Source organism: Bicyclus anynana, chromosome 5 (assembly GCF_947172395.1).
Source record: "Bicyclus anynana chromosome 5, ilBicAnyn1.1, whole genome shotgun sequence".
Taxonomy (NCBI): Eukaryota; Metazoa; Arthropoda; class Insecta; order Lepidoptera; family Nymphalidae; genus Bicyclus; species Bicyclus anynana.
This window is the reverse complement of record NC_069087.1, coordinates 7278412-7295858: the sequence shown is the minus strand read 5'-3', so window position 1 is coordinate 7295858 and position 17447 is coordinate 7278412. Positions and strand designations below refer to the sequence as shown.

Genomic DNA, 17447 nt, shown 5'->3' with positions numbered 1-17447 from the left:
GTTCACACTCAGTATGTATGATAAATGAAAAAATAAAAATTTTAGAGTTGGAAGTCGGTTGAATTTTTTTTCATTTTAAGTTTTTTGTTACGTTTAGTCCAGTTCTGTCCAGTCCAGTAGATTCGCGCAACAATAGTCGACGTAGCAGTAAATAGAGCAGTTCATTAATCACGGCCGATTCCCGACCGAGGGTGAAGTGATGCGATAAATCTCCGCGCTGCAATGCGGTACAGGCGCGCTGAAAAATTGCCGATTGAAATAAACATGCCACGCCGGTCACGCCTGCTTGGGCTTTGCTCTCTTGTTTTGTTAGTATTTTTGTTACTTAGATATGAGATTTTTATAGATTATCTAACATTAAAAATCTAGAAGATAGTTGGACTATGAGTGACTTCCCTTATACAGGGTGCTAGGGAGTACCTACCTACTTCCCTTAACTTCAAGATGTTGACAAGTCTACTTATAGGAGTCGAACTGCATAACTAATATTACTTTAACTAAAAATAAAACTTTTTACACGCCTTTCGCTATCCTTGCATTTTAAAATTAGGTTACTTCATAATTATAAGCATGCGTATAAAGGTCACTTTTTAAGATATATTTACAAAAGAAGTATTATTAATTCCGAAAATATTAATTTCAGAACACGTCATGTTCTTTGATTTTTAATTAATTTTCGGTAAAGAAACCTTAGAGTTATGGGAAATACCCCAGCACCCTGTATATAAAGACCATGTACATAAGGGAAGTCACTGGCCCATAAGACACGAGCTTACCTATATCTAAGGGCCAGGATGCCATTGTAATTCTATACTGAGTATTTTCCAATAAATATTTCTTATTTCTATTTTGACAGTTGGTTGTTTGTATAGTATGTGCATCGTGAGGAAACCTGCATACCTGAAATAAAATAAATATTATTTAATAAATATAAATTCTTAAAATGAAGAAGTTAAGAATAAAAAAGTAACACACAAAAACAGTAAAACAAGTAAAGTACAGTAATTTCTGTATTATGAGTAGGTACAATACCTAACTAACAAGTTAGCCCTTGACTGCAATCTCACCTGATGATAAGTGATGATGCAATCTAAGATGAAAGCGGGATAACTTGTGAGAAGTAAGATGAAAATCCATACCCCTTTCGGTTTCTATAAGACATTTTACTTAGATTGGTTACTACTTATTGGGTAACTTCAAAAACAATAATAAACCTTCTTAGTTACTTACTTAAAACCAATACCTATGTATTAAATTCACTTACATGCACTTTCACATGAACAAGTTCAGCTACAAGACAGGACGTAGAAACCTGACGCTCAAAGCCGAGTCAGGCCCGTAGTCAGGAATGCGCCCACGCATGATCATTGATCATTGTATGTAAATCAGGGGTCGCAGGTCGTCATTCGCGGTCGTGGATATCCTTTTTTTAATTTAGGTACAATATGTTATGAACACATGTGCTGTCTTCAACTTTTATTTTGCTAACTCTTTTTTTGGTTATTGTAATTTGGTTCCTATGTTAGAGCAATACGTAGGTTGAAGATAAATACAATTAGGATATTTGCAACATAGGAGACTTCGGTGGTTCGAAGGCGCGCGCGGGGTGATGCCCTGTTGCCTGCCGCTTACGTAACCGTCGTCGTTATCAACCCATATACGGCTCACTGCTGAGCTCGAGTCTCCTCTCAGAATGAGAGGGGTTAGGCCAATAGTCCACCACGCTGGCCCAATGCGGATTGGCAGACTTCACATACGCAGAGAATTAAGAAATTCTCTGGTATGCAGGTTTCCTCACGATGTTTTCCTTCACCGTTTGAGACACGTGATATTTATTTCCATAAAATGCACACAACTGAAAAGTTGGAAGTGCATGCCCCGGACCGGATTCGAACCCACACCCTCCGAAATCGGAGGCAGAGGTCACATCCACTGGGCTACCACGGCTCTTATACTATTATTATACGTAACCGGTGATACCTAAAAGCTTGTATTGCGTAGCATAACACACTACATGTGTTGCGCATCTCGAGACGTTCGACAGAAGTGATAACTGCGTGAGAGAAAGACAGAGTGGCGCTGTAACGCGTTACGTTACGAAACGGTTTATCCTCCCATACGAAGTTATATACATAAAGAAAAATTGTTTAAAAAAATTATACGCTTTAAAATTTAAACAAATACACTTAAATTGATTTCGAAACGAACGAATACACAAACTGCACGCTGCACGCTTTTAAAAATAAGAAAATACACACAAAGCTTCGTCTCATATTAGCTTAAGAACAACCAAAGTCAAATGAATAGCCTTCAAGTAAAGTAGCTTTTATTCTACGCGTTTATCAATATTAAAGGCAGTGAAACGGCCCTCGCATGTGGTGCAAAGAGGCAAGAGCATGAATGGCGGACATTCTGTCGAGTCATGGCGGGAATTCCATTGTGCCTCGAATCACGGACACGACAACGACAAGCGATACGTGCCGCGACATCGTTTGATTGTGAATGAATGAGGGTCAGAGATCGACACGTTTCAGTTCTTAATATGATTTTTGTACAAGTACATATCGTGTTACGTTATGCAAATGTTCAAAATGTAGATCTAAAATGTACAGATAAAGCGAGCTTACACGCTTAACGAGTGACAGTCGAGATTTGGCGACACCTATAATGAAGCGCACAATATATATCCTATAGTGTGAGATGTTGTTATATAGGTTTTTAAACAATATTGTGGGTTATCGCTCTATAGGTAAACCATGGTCATCCCTTTACAGTTTTGAGATCTGTTTGTGAAGTGCTAACTTTGATAAAATTAATCACTTGGCCAGTTTTAACTACTACATCAGCCGCCATGGTTCAAAAATTTTTAATATTTAACATAAGTCAAAGTAAATTTATTTCATAAGAATAGTTTCATGAAGTCAAGTTATTATCATCAAGTGGTGATAATAAAAGTCGAAAACATAAAATTAAAATTACTTGGGTTCGAAACGCGCCATAGTCCAACATGACATTTGGTAGGAGCAAGGGTTGACTAAGCCTTCACACAATTACGAAGGTCTAGCATCACATTCTATTCTTACACTTATACTTTAACTGTTCAGATTTGAATGAGACAGTGTGATAATTAAAATAAATTTATGCACATGATTCAAATAGATTATATACAACAAAATTCAATTATAACCTAACACACATCTATATGTGCAGCGGTCGATATCTACCAAATTATCGTGTGAATAATGAGCCTTATTTTGATAGCACTAAGATTCAATAGGATGCAATAATTGGTTCACACAAAAACCGCATCAAGATGTCTGCGGAGATAAAGCCAATATATAATTAAGTTCACTTTTATCGCCTCGTTGCTGTTCCAGCTGGAAGTAACACACAAATAAACGGTCATTCTAATAATATTTCTTTCGTTAACAATCATAATTTCAAACAGGAATTAATGTGTTTCTATCATTCAATGAGTCTCATCATCTTGTTAACGCATACTGACTATTCACAGAGGGACACATGACCGTTAACTCAAAGAAACAAATATATATCTTCTAGCAGACGCCTATGACCTCGGTCCGGTCCTTAATCCAGCCCTGTCGCAAAATCCGTACTTAGTGAAAGCACAGAATAGATATGTGGTGGAAGTCTACTAACTATTTCATCTTTCTACGTAAAGCAGTTTTCGAGATTTCGTGATGACCTTTTGCTTATATATATTTAGATAAGATATAAAATAAACTATGAAACAGAGTGAAACTTTTATGTAAGAGTACATAGAGTACTTAATCTCCAGTATCATTGCGCCTGTATTTGAAATATTGTTTAAATTCTATGAAAAGATTGCTACCAATGGTTCACAGCTGATCTTAATATTATGTTTTAATATCATAGAATGTCCTATAAAATAGGAATTCAGATCCGGGTAAGGTCGAGGCAGGCGCCTATCTTATGAATGAAAACTTAATACAGGATGTCAAAACCGAAAACTTAGTACCTATCTACTTGCATTTTTTTATTTATAGGTAACTAGCTGGCGCCGCGCGGTTTCACCCGCGCGGTTTCCGTTCCCGTAGGAATACGAGGATAATATATAGCCTATAGCCTTCCTTAATAAATGGGCTATCTAACACTGAAAGTAGTTCCTGAGATTAGCGCGTTCAATCAAACAAACAAACTCTTCAGCTTTATAATATTAGTATAGATTAACCTAATTAATAATTAATTTACCTGCTCGCTCCTAGTGATTTAGGATGATTTGGTAGATTGAAACTAGTTTAAAATCAAACCAACGTATAGTGCCATAAAGTAATTTAGCCTGGTGAGGGTGTCACTATTGTCGCGCTATGAGAAAAACGGCGATCGCCGCGACATTTTTTCAATACCAATTTTAGGCACCGATCTGAAAAGTTTGTGGCGCTAAATCAAGACATAAATCAAATAATATTCCACTCTCAAAATATACAAAATCTTAGCGTGTCAGATGTGACCTAAATTAAAAAGCATGCTGCCTTTAACGTTGTTAAATCTGAAGATTAACAGACCGGTGACCTAATCCGTACGCGGCTTGCAGATAGAACCGTACACAGGCGGTCAGGATGCGTCCAGAAATTTACTGTCCATAATTACAGGGTAGCCTCAGTTAATTGCAGGCAGGGCGCCCGCCGCTCCCCGATTTTTTTGACTAAATAAAAATTGACTAATATTCATAATAAATAATGAACGAACGTTCTCAGGCCTCGAGATTACCGCGTATAGATTTTCGCTCGATTAATGTTCGAACTAATCAAATGATCGGCATTTGGTATTGGCTTCGCAGATGATAAATAATGTTGGTGTTTTTAATATTGTTTTGCATTTTTGTTTACTGACCCTAACATTGCAGTGCAACAAATGTCATATGAATTAAACACCGAATTCGTAATAAAAATTACTTTACTGTAACGGCCATATTTAATATTTAAACCTCAACTTATTTCAAAATAATGTAAACTACTATTTAAACTTGACTTTACTTTGAAGAAAATTGAGGATTAATTAAATCTTAATCCATGTTTATTAATATCTTTAAATTGCCAACTTAAATATAACATGAACTTTTTAAAAATGTATATAAATGTTTGTGTACCTACTTATAGCCAGCTACTCTTGTGAAACCTAATTTTGGAGAACCGTCGGAGGACGGAGCAAAAACGCGTTGCATGTTTCTCGTTGTAGCTCGAGGCTCATCTTATAATTGCAGGGTTTCACCCAAAAGCCCTCAATTATAAAATAATAGCAGATGTGGATCATAGTAATAACAATTATTATCACGCTGGCTTCTATCATTATTGTTGAAATATTACCGATGAGCTGAGACGTAGGTATGCAAACTGAGGAATTGGTCCGAACTTTGCAATATGTTCAGACTACATGGCACCTATCAAGGCTATGGATGAATAACTAAGCTGCTAACTTGTATATTATGGCTGAAACAAATTGTATAATTACATATCTATACCAATTTAAAAAGATAGCTTTCTTTTATACTGTACCGCCTGTAGACGAATTCAACGGGTTTGCGGGTGTTTTCCTAAAAAAAAATTGTGACAATCTTGGCCATTAACCATAGTTCCCATAAGAAAACTCAACATCACTCTGAGGGCGATGAGGCTGGCTGTGTTCACAACACAGTATCTCTGAGAGATCGAATCAGAAAACTAAACTGGCAATGAACGGGACGTTGGGATCCTATAATAGATCCCAAGGGATCCCGCACAGAATAGCAGTTATGGTTTACCCCGGGCTTATACTGCAGGAGGTTGAAGGGAGCTGCCTTAACTGTCCTTATAAGATCTTGATCTTGTATATAAGAGATCTGTGGTAACTTATTAAAGAATCAAAATTAGATCTAGAAAAACCTATACTTATACCTTTTTAGTATATATTCGATTTGTTGTCGAAATCATTGAAGCACATGGCCCGCTCGATAATGTGCGGTTGTAATGTGATTATTCAAATCTCTGAACAAGTGAGCCAGCCCGCCCCTTTGCAGTCGCAATCTTAATAAAGACTTCCTAGATGCACTTCAGTCTACAAATGTATTTTATTTTTATGAATTATGGCCTGAGGTTTAATTAAAGATAGCGTTTAATTAAACTTAATCGTTCCCCGGTTAAACAGCCAGATGAGATCGGCGTCGACACGGAGCGAGGCATGGGCTACGCATAATTGCATTTTGATTGTACCGACTCGTACGTGGAGGCTCTAAGCGCGAGCTTAAATAACCTTGACCTTAATAGGTATGTATTATTATTTTTTTTTCAATGAGTGCATTTAAATTTCGAACAATTATTTTATTGTAGGTACAACCTGTACGTAACTTTTATATTTCGTAACTTGTTCGTGGAAGAAACTTACATGAATAAGTTTCTTTGCCTGAGAGTCTGATCGTTTTTGATAGCTACAAATACGAATTTGTAACCATCAAAAATCCATTCAGTGATTTTAAAAATGATGATTTTGAACATATCGGGATAAAAGTATCCTATGTTTTAATCTTATTCTGCTTATTTCAATTCGGTTCGCATCTTTTGGGTGTTGGTCAATCAATCAATCAATTTATTTATTTGCAGATACATGCATTATATTAGGTGGTCGGTAGATGTAGATGTTTGTTGTTGTTTATGGTCGCACATACAACTTTCACATTTAGAATGATTATAAGGAACAAACCTATAAAGATGTTGCTTTAAAAACTTTGGAATATACAAATACTAGTAGGTACGTGTTTAATTGCAGAACTTCATTCTTCTCACATTATTATTCTGTTATTAAATCAGCGACTTTTTAGTTTCCTGCAATTTTGATGGCAAAATTACAACAATTTTCTTTACAAGTTGCCACGGAAGCTTATCGAGTTCATCTAGCAACGAGCCGCGGAGTGGTCTCGTCCACAGTTCGCTAGATGAGCAATTGTGGCGTGCAGCGACCTATCGTCCCATCATTACTGCGGCAGCCGGGCATTAATCATTGTTTCTACCGGATAATTCGGCAGTTGATTTAGTGAAAAGCAACGTGTTATTACGGGATAAATCTCTATCTAGAAAAGCTAAGAAGGCCTAAGCGCGCCTCTGATTTATAGCCCCCGCGGCCGACGCCGAGTTGCCTTTGATTTGTGAATCTCGGATTTTGTTTTCATCTTTAGTTGAATTTTAATGAATAGCTCCGTAATTATACATCGCGGCGTATAATTATACTTTGTTGCGTCTTTGATTATTGCTTTTACAATGGCACATTTTGGATTTATATCTGTAAAAGATGGGAATGAGAAAGTTGCTAATATGTTACAAGCACAGCTATTTCCATTTCCAAGATGTGGATACGAACTTTATCTTCCTTTTATGATGGACTAAGAATGATAGTCATTTTATGAAGGCTGTAAGTTTATCAGCCTATACCTATACCTTAAATACCTGGATTTCAAAACATGGGAAGTCTATTTTAGCTTTCAAGACTGCACTCACACATAAACTAGCATACATACCTACACACCTAGCCCTTAGTAGATATAAATGTGTGTATGCAATTGTGAAAAATTTTATCGTTGAAGTAGCGTTAAATAAACTTTTTCTTTCTGATTGAGTAAGTGCCCTAGGCTCCTTAATTACACCTAAGCGGCGTCACCGGGGTATTTGGGCGAGCGCAGAAGCATCGCCTTATGAGGCCCGAAGTTAGAAGCTGAAGAGATAACCGGAACGACTTCTTAAGAAAGTCTCCTCTGAGACTCGGACCTCGGGTCGTTCTGAATGGGTTTTTCGCCTGAGGTTATCAGTCCATCATGAGTTAAAACGTTCGCTGCGGCACTGGTATTTCTGTACTTTCCTCTAGTGCGGCACGAGGTTTTTTGATCTCATACTAAAACGATGTTGTGCGGTACGGGGTCCTTAAGAACTCTTGAAGAAGCTAGACGTACGTGGTCAATTGACCTCGTGCCGCAGCGAACGTGTTAAACAACCCACGTCCAGATGACGTCAGATATCGGGGTGTTGGATGAACACCAACGCTATCGTGAAGGGGCAGTGAGCCGTTACGGTTGGTCATCTCGCGCGTTTCAAGACGTCGTTTGTGTAAAATTAATGAAGTCTTCCGCAAAGCGTTCGCGGTTTAATAGCGGCTATTAATTTTATCTTGTCGACGGAGATCTATACGCGACGCCGCCGTCCATATCGACTCATCTCTAGTTGAAATAAATGCTTACGAATTAATTTTATCTACCCACCATTAAGACTATCGGTTTTGATTTTAATCTGGGCAGAGAGATGAAAACTTTACCCATTTATAATATTATTTTCTGCCTAACCAAGAAAATGACGGAAAAGATATTTTTTAAAAACACTCTTAATGTTTTTCGTTCGTTATAGAATCACCCAATATCATCGCCAACCTAAATTATCCTTATTGGAGCAACTTGGTGGTTTTAAGCTTTATATCTCGTTTTGACGCGTTAATAGCCTCAATAGCTCATCGGTAGGAGTAGTCGGACTCATCACCAAGGGGTGGTGGTTCGATCTCCGCCCCGTTGGACTATTGTCGTACCCACTCCTAAAACAGTATTTCCCGACTAGTGACCGACCGGAATGGAAATATAGGTCATTTAAATAAAATAGATATAGCAAATATTCTTTAAGAAAAAAAATTACATATCTATAGTATAATTTTTGCTTACTTTTGCTTACTTGTAATAAAGGTGGGCTTATAAACAATGGCTCAGGAATTCACCGTTAATTTTCGTCAAAACCGAACACTTTTCTTGTCTTTCTTATAATATGTCTTCATAAATTAATCACTATAACCATCTATTGATTTACGGTCTGTAATTAATACGAAATTGATTTAATTATCGAAATTGATTTCCTTTAAGGCTGCGATACCATGCATGCCTTTCGCAATACGTCGGTGTATATGGGGATAATTTATCATGCATATCGAAGTGCCATCACGAATAATGTAATGTAACCAAGAACCAATAAGGGTATCGGAGATTCATGTCGTGCTTTATATGGGCGGACGAGCGGGTTATGCTGTAGGACAAACGCACACTCCAATCAGTGGCGTAGCTTGGCTTGGAGGGGCTCTGTATCAAAATTAGTTGAGGGGCCTATATATAAGTTCAAAGTTTTTTTTCTAAGTTCAAAGTTTTTATTAAACGTAAGCTTATAGAAAAGTCTTATTATAGTGTCAATGATTACGTAAATGACAAAATTGCTTGGAAATGAAATGTATTACATGATAGGCTACTTATAGTGCTATTGTTAAATGGTGATAAACTAAAAAGGATAAACCTGGCCTGAGTTTGTTGTGGGCTCTTCTCGGACCAAGGCGCGTTTGGAACCCTCGTAACTTTAATTTTAAGTTTTCGAATAATTATTATCACCATTATCTTAAGTTTAATATTATTACCTGACGTTTCGAAAGAGCTTGTAAACTAAGCCTATTTGAAATAAATGAATTTTGACTTTGCCTGAAGAGTAATTATGTCTCACAAAATATGAAAAATTCTGCTGTTTTTAATGTGTTTTTCCGGTAAGCACCAGATTAAGTAAGGTTGTAGATCATCATCATCATTATCAACCCATTTTTGGCTCACTGCTGAGCTTGAGTCTCCTCTCAGAATGAGAGGGGTTAGGCCAATAGTCCACCATGCTAGCCCAATGCAGATTGGCATATAGATGATACATGTAGATCATATTTTACAAATTATTCCTTTTACATGTAAGGGGCCTCTGTAGTCCAGGGGCCCCGTATTATTAATACGGCTGATACGGCGGTAGCTACGCCCCTGGCTTCAATGGTCTTTTATGTACGAGTACATCGCTATGCTAGGTTTATTTTTTATCCTTGTTTCCTAAGAAAGTTGATCTCCACTCTTCTATAGAAGAACGTGGTTAGGAGTTAATATAACATACTTCCCAACTCCAGATAGCTCCAGGCACTTACACTAGACATGCAATGTATAAGGTTTATCTGTGTTCTAACTTTTAGGTTTGAGTAGGTTTACTGGCTTAGAAGGTATACCTACTTATATATTTCCAGAAATGTTAAACATTATTCGAAAAGATGATTTTTCAATCAAATTAAGTAGTGAATATGTGAAAGTTATATCAACAACTACTTAATAGTTTTGCGTAATGCAATTACAGAAAGACACTCTTAGATAAATATTTGGTCTACTACGAACTACTTCGTGATTCGCTGATCTATATCATTGCCTTTGGTACGTCTGCAGATCTCCTCACTTCTGATACGATCACGCAATTAACTCAGTTTCCTTTATTAGTTTTCCTTACACTTTCATAAATAGGCATAAAAATTTAAGAAACAAATTCGTACAGACACCATAAATAAACTGGCAAGAATGCATTATTCAATTGTATGTCGCGAAAGTGTTTCACGAGGCCAACAATATGATGAAGGCACAAAACGGTAAAGGGATTTAAGACCCCTTCAACTGAATGGCACCAAATCTTTTAAGCGCGGAATAAGTATTCAATAAAATATTCCCAGTCGTAAAACCGCGTACAACGCAACGAGATGCATTCATCACAAAAACGGCAAGTAGCCTCGACGTGCTCACAAAAGCTCGTAAAAGCTCTCGACTATTATGTAGTTATTGTTACAGGGTGGAAACACCATTATTACACGCGATGGCTGGTTTGTTTTGTTGTTTGGCTCATCGCGTCGACGCTGTCATGTTGAGCCTGCATCGTACGCGTAAGCTTGCACACTTTATGGCCGTATCGCTTTCGTACATATCTAAGTACGTAACATGATTATGATACTTTGGTATATAGGTACCTAATATTTATAACTTCATTCCACAAAAAGATTCCTCTTTTGTATGCTTTCATTCGCCTGACATATCTACTCGGTCATTATTAATGATCACACACCAAGTCGCGTTTTTAGAACTTGCTTTGCTAACCCTAATTGAAATAAATGAACTTTGACTTTATCTATGATTTTCAGCTAAGTCATAAGTTCCTTATGTTTCTGGTTTTATTTTATATGATGCCTGAATAACTTAAGGACAGTTAAGAGGTCGGTATTATACCCAATCCTTTAACACGGCCTTTGTGACTTGGTAATTTGAGGGAAAAGGTACCTAATATTTTAAAAAATATAATTTAATAAAATACTACCTATATTATCAAAAGTTGAAAATATAGATATATATTATATATCTATATTATCAACTGCTGCCCACTGCCAGTGGCAGTGGACAGGACACATGATACGGGAAAAGGGCGAGAAATGGACAAAAACAATTTCAGAATGGTATCCAAGGGATGGTAAGAGGAATAAAGGAAGACAGGTGAAGAAAGGTTGGGAGGATGATTTTAAAAAGGTCGCCGGTCCTGAATGGATGAGAATGGCGAAGGACAGAGAAAAGTGGAGATCGTTAGGGGAGGCCTATGTCGAAGGACAAGCTGCTAATTAATAAGAATTATGTATATACTTTAAAATGTAAATCTTAAATACCAGCAGTAATAAAGGCTTATTTTATTTATTTATTTTATTATATTATCAACTTATATAGATAGTACACATAGAAAATAGAATAAAGTTTAATGTAGACCAGTGGGTAAAGCTTATCACCGAAAACTCAAGTTTCTCACGTAGGTTCAATAAAGAGATAAGTGCAAAGAGCTTTTATAATTTCAAAACAAAATTCATCCGTTGTTGCTAATCCTATTATGATTGTAAGCCCAGTCGAATACGTACAGACATCTCAATATCCACGTCAAGTGAACATCATCGCGAATCTATTGTATAGGCACATTTAGAGCCTTGACACACAAACGACTTGCTAAGTAAACATAGATTATATTTAGTACCACGTAAAAATTCTTCGTTCTCTTTAAATGTATATAATAAATTAATAGGTATTTTGAAAAAGTATTTAAATCGATTTATGTTATCTACCGTTTTTTTTGAACCGGAAATAAGCCTACTAGGTGCCTATACTCGTACCTACTCTGTTAATATTAGAATAATAAAATTCGAGGCCAATTATATTATTACCGTTGTCCTATTTGTTTATACTTGTAAGTGAACCTTATGAGAAACCTGTAATGAATTTTCGAATTCGAAAGCTTTAATAACTAAGCTTTTAATAATTAGGAAATATGCCGTCTCAGCACGCAATAATAGCATAAAACATTTTAACAAAAAAATTGAACCGACTTCAGAATCACAAAAGCGAAAAATATCATCATATGTGCTACCTTCTGATCACTTAGAAGGCGGTGCCAAGCCAGTGACGTATTAATTAAAGCCGTTTCCCGCGGTCTTTAAATCCTAAAAGTTTATGTTTTAATCAGCTTTACTGTGTACTGTGGCGCTACAGTACGGACCATTTCGTTATTTTCATTTTAATACAAAATCACTTAACCGATTTTCATGAAAATTAAATGGGACCAATCTGGAAGTATACTCTTTCAAACAAAAAAATATTTTTTAAAATTGGTTTAGAAATTACGAAGTTATGCGGTAATAAACATTTAAAAAAACACGCGTCGAATTGAGAACCTCCTCCTTCTTTTTTGAAGTCGTTTAAAAAGAATTAGCTTTGAGCATTAGTTTAAGCATTATAAATATACTTACCTATCTACAAGTAGGTGTAATAACACCATTTTCATGAAGAGTCAGATACTTACGATATGAGCCAAGCCTTAAAGTCGTGTGTATACGAACATCCTTAGCCCCAAAGCCCGTGCAGCGGAAACATTCAAATGTACAACCTTTATTCCGGGATTAAGCGGAATTTTGCATAGGAAGCGGTCGTCAAATGTCCCCATTGAACGTACTCGTATTGAACAGATGAATGGTGCTAAGCGGCCTACGCCGACAATGCGCTCGTATCAAAAAGGAGAAATCACACGTGTTGTGAATGAAACTTGGACAATATTTTGGGTATATGACAAGAGATTATCCTTGATAATAGCAGATATGTATAAAATCTTATCTAGCGTTTTTTTTTAACAATTTACCCAAATTACGAGAAACTAGCTGCGTGACTTCGTCGGCTTTAATTAGGTATTTACTTTAAGGTATTTGCTTGTCCAGTATTAGTTCGTGGGAACTCTTTAGTTTTTCGGGATACAGAGTAGTCAGAGTAGATACAGATTTTAATATCTGTATAAAATTTCATTTTTTTAACTTTTTTTTTTTATTGAGAAAGAATACAATAGGGAACTTAAGCTAACTTATCCTAATAACTATACAAATCATAAAACTAACTATAAAATTTCATTAAATTCCATTTAGTAATTTTTGCTTGCTTAAGTAACAAACATCAATCCACCCCACTTCCACGTTTATACTCGAAACTAGCGGATGCCCGCGACTTCGTCCGCGTGAAATGTAGTTTTTCACTAATCCCTCGAGAGCCCTGGATTTTTCCGGGATGAAAAGTAGCCTATGTGTTAATCCAGAGTAAAATCTATTAACATTCCAAATTTCAGCCAAATCGGTTTTAAATTGACAAATTTTCATACAAACTTTCATCTCCTATTTTATACCCTTGGGGGTAGAATTGATCAAAATCCTTTTTTAGCGGATGCCTTCGTCATAACGTCTACCTGCATGCTAAATTTCAGCCTGATCCGTCTAGTGCTTTGGGCTGTGTGTTGATAGATCGCTATGCCAGTCAGTCACCTTTGAGTTTTATATAACATGTAAAGGAATTGTTTTTTTACATACAGTATTCAGTGATATTATTTAAAAACGGAAAACATACTTACAACAGTTACATCTATGGTACAGCTTAAAGACTAATTTCAGAAATACTCATGCAATATTCCTTGGTTTAGCACTAAGTTTAAACTTACCTTACCGATGTGCCTAGGAATCAATTTCCGATTGCTAGGCGCAGATGATATGTATGATATGCAGCGGTATTATAAACTCTATTATAAGGATACGACATTGAGATACTCGATTCTATTGTTGGCTTAAAGCGATGCAGACTGTTGAAGGGTGCAACGGAATACGATTCCTGTTGCAATCTTATACCAACTTCCGACAGTTGCAATAAAGCTGCCCTTTAATAAATGTCAAGCTATCTTTGTGTTTGTGAATGGTATAACTGTGTGCGAGTTGAAATAATAGATAACCGGCTGTACTGGCATGCTTTCTCTAGGAATAGAGGTACTGCACTACTAGGTACATAGTGCAGTACTATGCTACATATAATATTTAGATTTAAATTAAAGGAAATCTATCGTTTTATAGAAGAACGTTGAAGACAGTATACCTATTACTAAAATTTTACGTACAGCTATAGATCTGATTAAAATATATAATAATTTAACTTGCACTGTCGGTATTTGTCAGCCAAATGTTGTAAGCACCAGAGGATGACAGGAATTCAGGATTAATCTGGTAAAAATGCCTCAAAATTGTATCATCATTATCAGTAACATTATCATCATTGTCTTTAACATGCATGTGAAAGCGTCTGAATTCTGGGTAAAGTTGTACTTGCCTCTTCAAGGTAGGTAAGCCCTTTTCCATCTAAGACTATATCGTCACTTAACATCGGTGAGATTGCAGTCAAGGGTTAACTTGTCATTGGTTAAAAAAGCAGTAGATCTAACGACGTAGGTGATCACAAACTCCTAAATTAAGCTTAATAAACCTTATCATAAGTTGTTAATGATGCTATATGTTAAAGACCAAAGATTAATTTATAATATGGATATGTCACTAGCGCGACAAAACTGAGGCGAACAAGAGTGGCTAATTGTTTTAATTTCATGGAGTAGCTAACTTCGGCTCATATTTTGCGGTGATTTTGTTGCCACATAACATATCTATAATATAAAATGGCGCTGTTAAAGACACTATCAAGTTTTTTTTTTAATTTGTAAGATTAATTTATTTACAAAAAACACTAACTAAAAGATTAAATAGCAAACGTGTTACAAAATGGAATGCTGCGTAAATTATGTGCTACTCGGTCAAACGTATAATTACATCACTCTTTCCAAATATAATAACACAGTAGCACAATGAATCACAATGGTAGTGTTCCTAGCTCTTTGTGATTGTTATTCGAGCCCACAGTCTTGGCTGCTGGGCGGGACATGGGCGGCCGCGCCAGATGCGCGCGCGCGTGCTGGTCGCCGTATTACAGCTGTAATACGGCGCCGTATTACAGCTGTAATAATATGTAATTACATTTATTATTACGTACGAAATACTGTTTGTACGTTTTAAAGTTCATGTGATTGTAGAGGTTACGTATAGGTAAGCTATAAATCTTGTCATAATTTTTCAAGATATATTTATGTTAGGTACAGTCTTATGATTAAGAGCCGTGATAGCCCAGTGGACATGACCTTTACCTTCGATTCGGAGGGCGTAAAGTCTGCCAATCCGCATTGGGCCAGCGTGGTGGCAGACTATTGGCCTAACCCCTTTCATTCTGAGAGGAGACTTATGCTCAACAGTCAGCTGAAAATAGGTTGCTAATGATGCATTTTGTCCTTGGTAGATAACCTATAGACTAACGGACGCCCGCGACTTTGTACTGTTTTTCACAAATCTACAAGTTGCTTAATAGCCTCGTTTATCTCTCAGTAAAAGTACCATTAAAATCGGTTCAGCCGTTCTAGAGATTGGCCCGGATAAACAGAATGACAGACAAAAATTTTAAAAAGCTTGATTATGTTTTAGTATTGTGTAAATAATAGAACACCGAATTAGAGAGGTCTAAGGGTGGACGTACTCGCGCTAGTTTTATTTATATGCATGACCTATCTATTTTTATAGTCTTTTATACAATTGTAATAAAAAAAGCTGTTTTATCAAATAAAATCTTCCTACTTAGTTTTAATGATAATTTCGAGCATACCAAAGAATAGAAAAAAGTACAAGCTGAATAATAATAAAAACTTATCTTCATCAATTGCATCCACCTCTTAGGTGCCTAGATTCCACTTTTCACTTATAGAAAAAAGAGAGTTATTAAAAGTTCATCATGTTAACGAAGCTTTGTAGAATAAAAAAAATATCTAAATTGCGCACAACTGTGTTTTTTCTGTACCTGAATTCATAAAAAACTTAGAGTTATTGAATCGTTAGAACAACAATGGGCGATGTCGTTGGCGATAGTATGTTATGTGGAATATAGAAACATGTGCAAATGATAGTGATTAGAGGTGGCGGGGCGGCGCGTGCGCCAGTAATTATTGTAATCTGCGCGTGCGGCGCTCCCGCTGCGAACCTTCGCCGTTTCTGTTAGTACTACGGTTCACAGACCTATGGCTTTGGATTTTGATTGTTGGCACTGATAAATATATGGTCATATGTAACCTTGTTGGTCCAGTAGTTAACCTAGGTGGGAGTTTTCAATATGTTCATGCTGTTATGTGGCATTGAAACAGTTGTGCAATTCCTTAGAAATTAGCGTTTACGTTTACGTTTACGCGATAGTAACAGTATCAAACTGCCACTAGGCCCTCTGTGTGGTTTCTGATCACGAGACCCTGGGTACTGTGTTCCTTCTTCATCTGTGTTTCGGCTTCATCATCAGATCGACTCCAGACCTTTATCAAATGCTATAAAATACCTACATAATGAAATAATTACAAACGCTACGATTTTTCCAGGTTTCCATCATCACATCTTGACTCGATGCCAACTGGACCATCTCAGGTGTATACCCTTTCAGACAAAAAAAATATTATCCAAATCGGTCCAGGCGAATATGCGTGTAGCAGTGACATTGCGTTGCGCAGTTGCGTGCAATTTAGATTTTTTTTTTAAATTTTACAAAGCCTGTTACAGTTGTTAAATATATCAGCAGTTTACTTAAATCTCTGAGTACCTATAGGTATAAAATTTCACGAAAAATCTGTTCTTTTTTTACACAATAAAAGTAATAAAGGTTTCCGGTTTGTAATAAAGTACATTTGGATCGTTACCTACCCCAGCGTTATTATAAAAATTGGTCCATTTTTTACGTCCCCAATCCGTGCGGGGGCGGATACGCCTCGTATGACAGGATGCACTTTCCTTTACTGTTGATATCACGCAAATCTAGTCACGTGATACTGCAACAGATGTTACTCTATAAGTGATCTTTTTATTTACGACAGCATCTTATTCCTGTTTGAATTAGAATACCTACTTATTTTATAAACATTTGGGTATGTACGAGTATTATTATAAAGGCGAAAGTTTGTGTGTAAGTGTGTAAGTATGTTTGTTCCTCTTTTACGGTGCGGCTACCGAAGCGATTCGGCTTAAATTTGGAATGGATATAGATTTTACTCTGGATTAACACATAGGCTACTTTTTATCACGGAAAAATCCACGGTTCCCGCGGGATTTGTGAAAAACTGAATTCCACGCGGACGAAGTCGAGGGCGTTCGCTAGTTTTTAATGAAAATGAAAT

At 36.6% G+C, this 17447-nt stretch overlaps 1 protein-coding gene across 2 annotated transcripts in view; it reads left to right on the top strand.

The window, feature by feature from the left end:
* LOC112053460 (transcription factor Sp9) overlaps nt 1–17447 on the top strand; it is a 107088-nt gene that overhangs the window by 36473 nt on the left and 53168 nt on the right. The gene's annotated exons all lie outside the window — the stretch shown is intronic.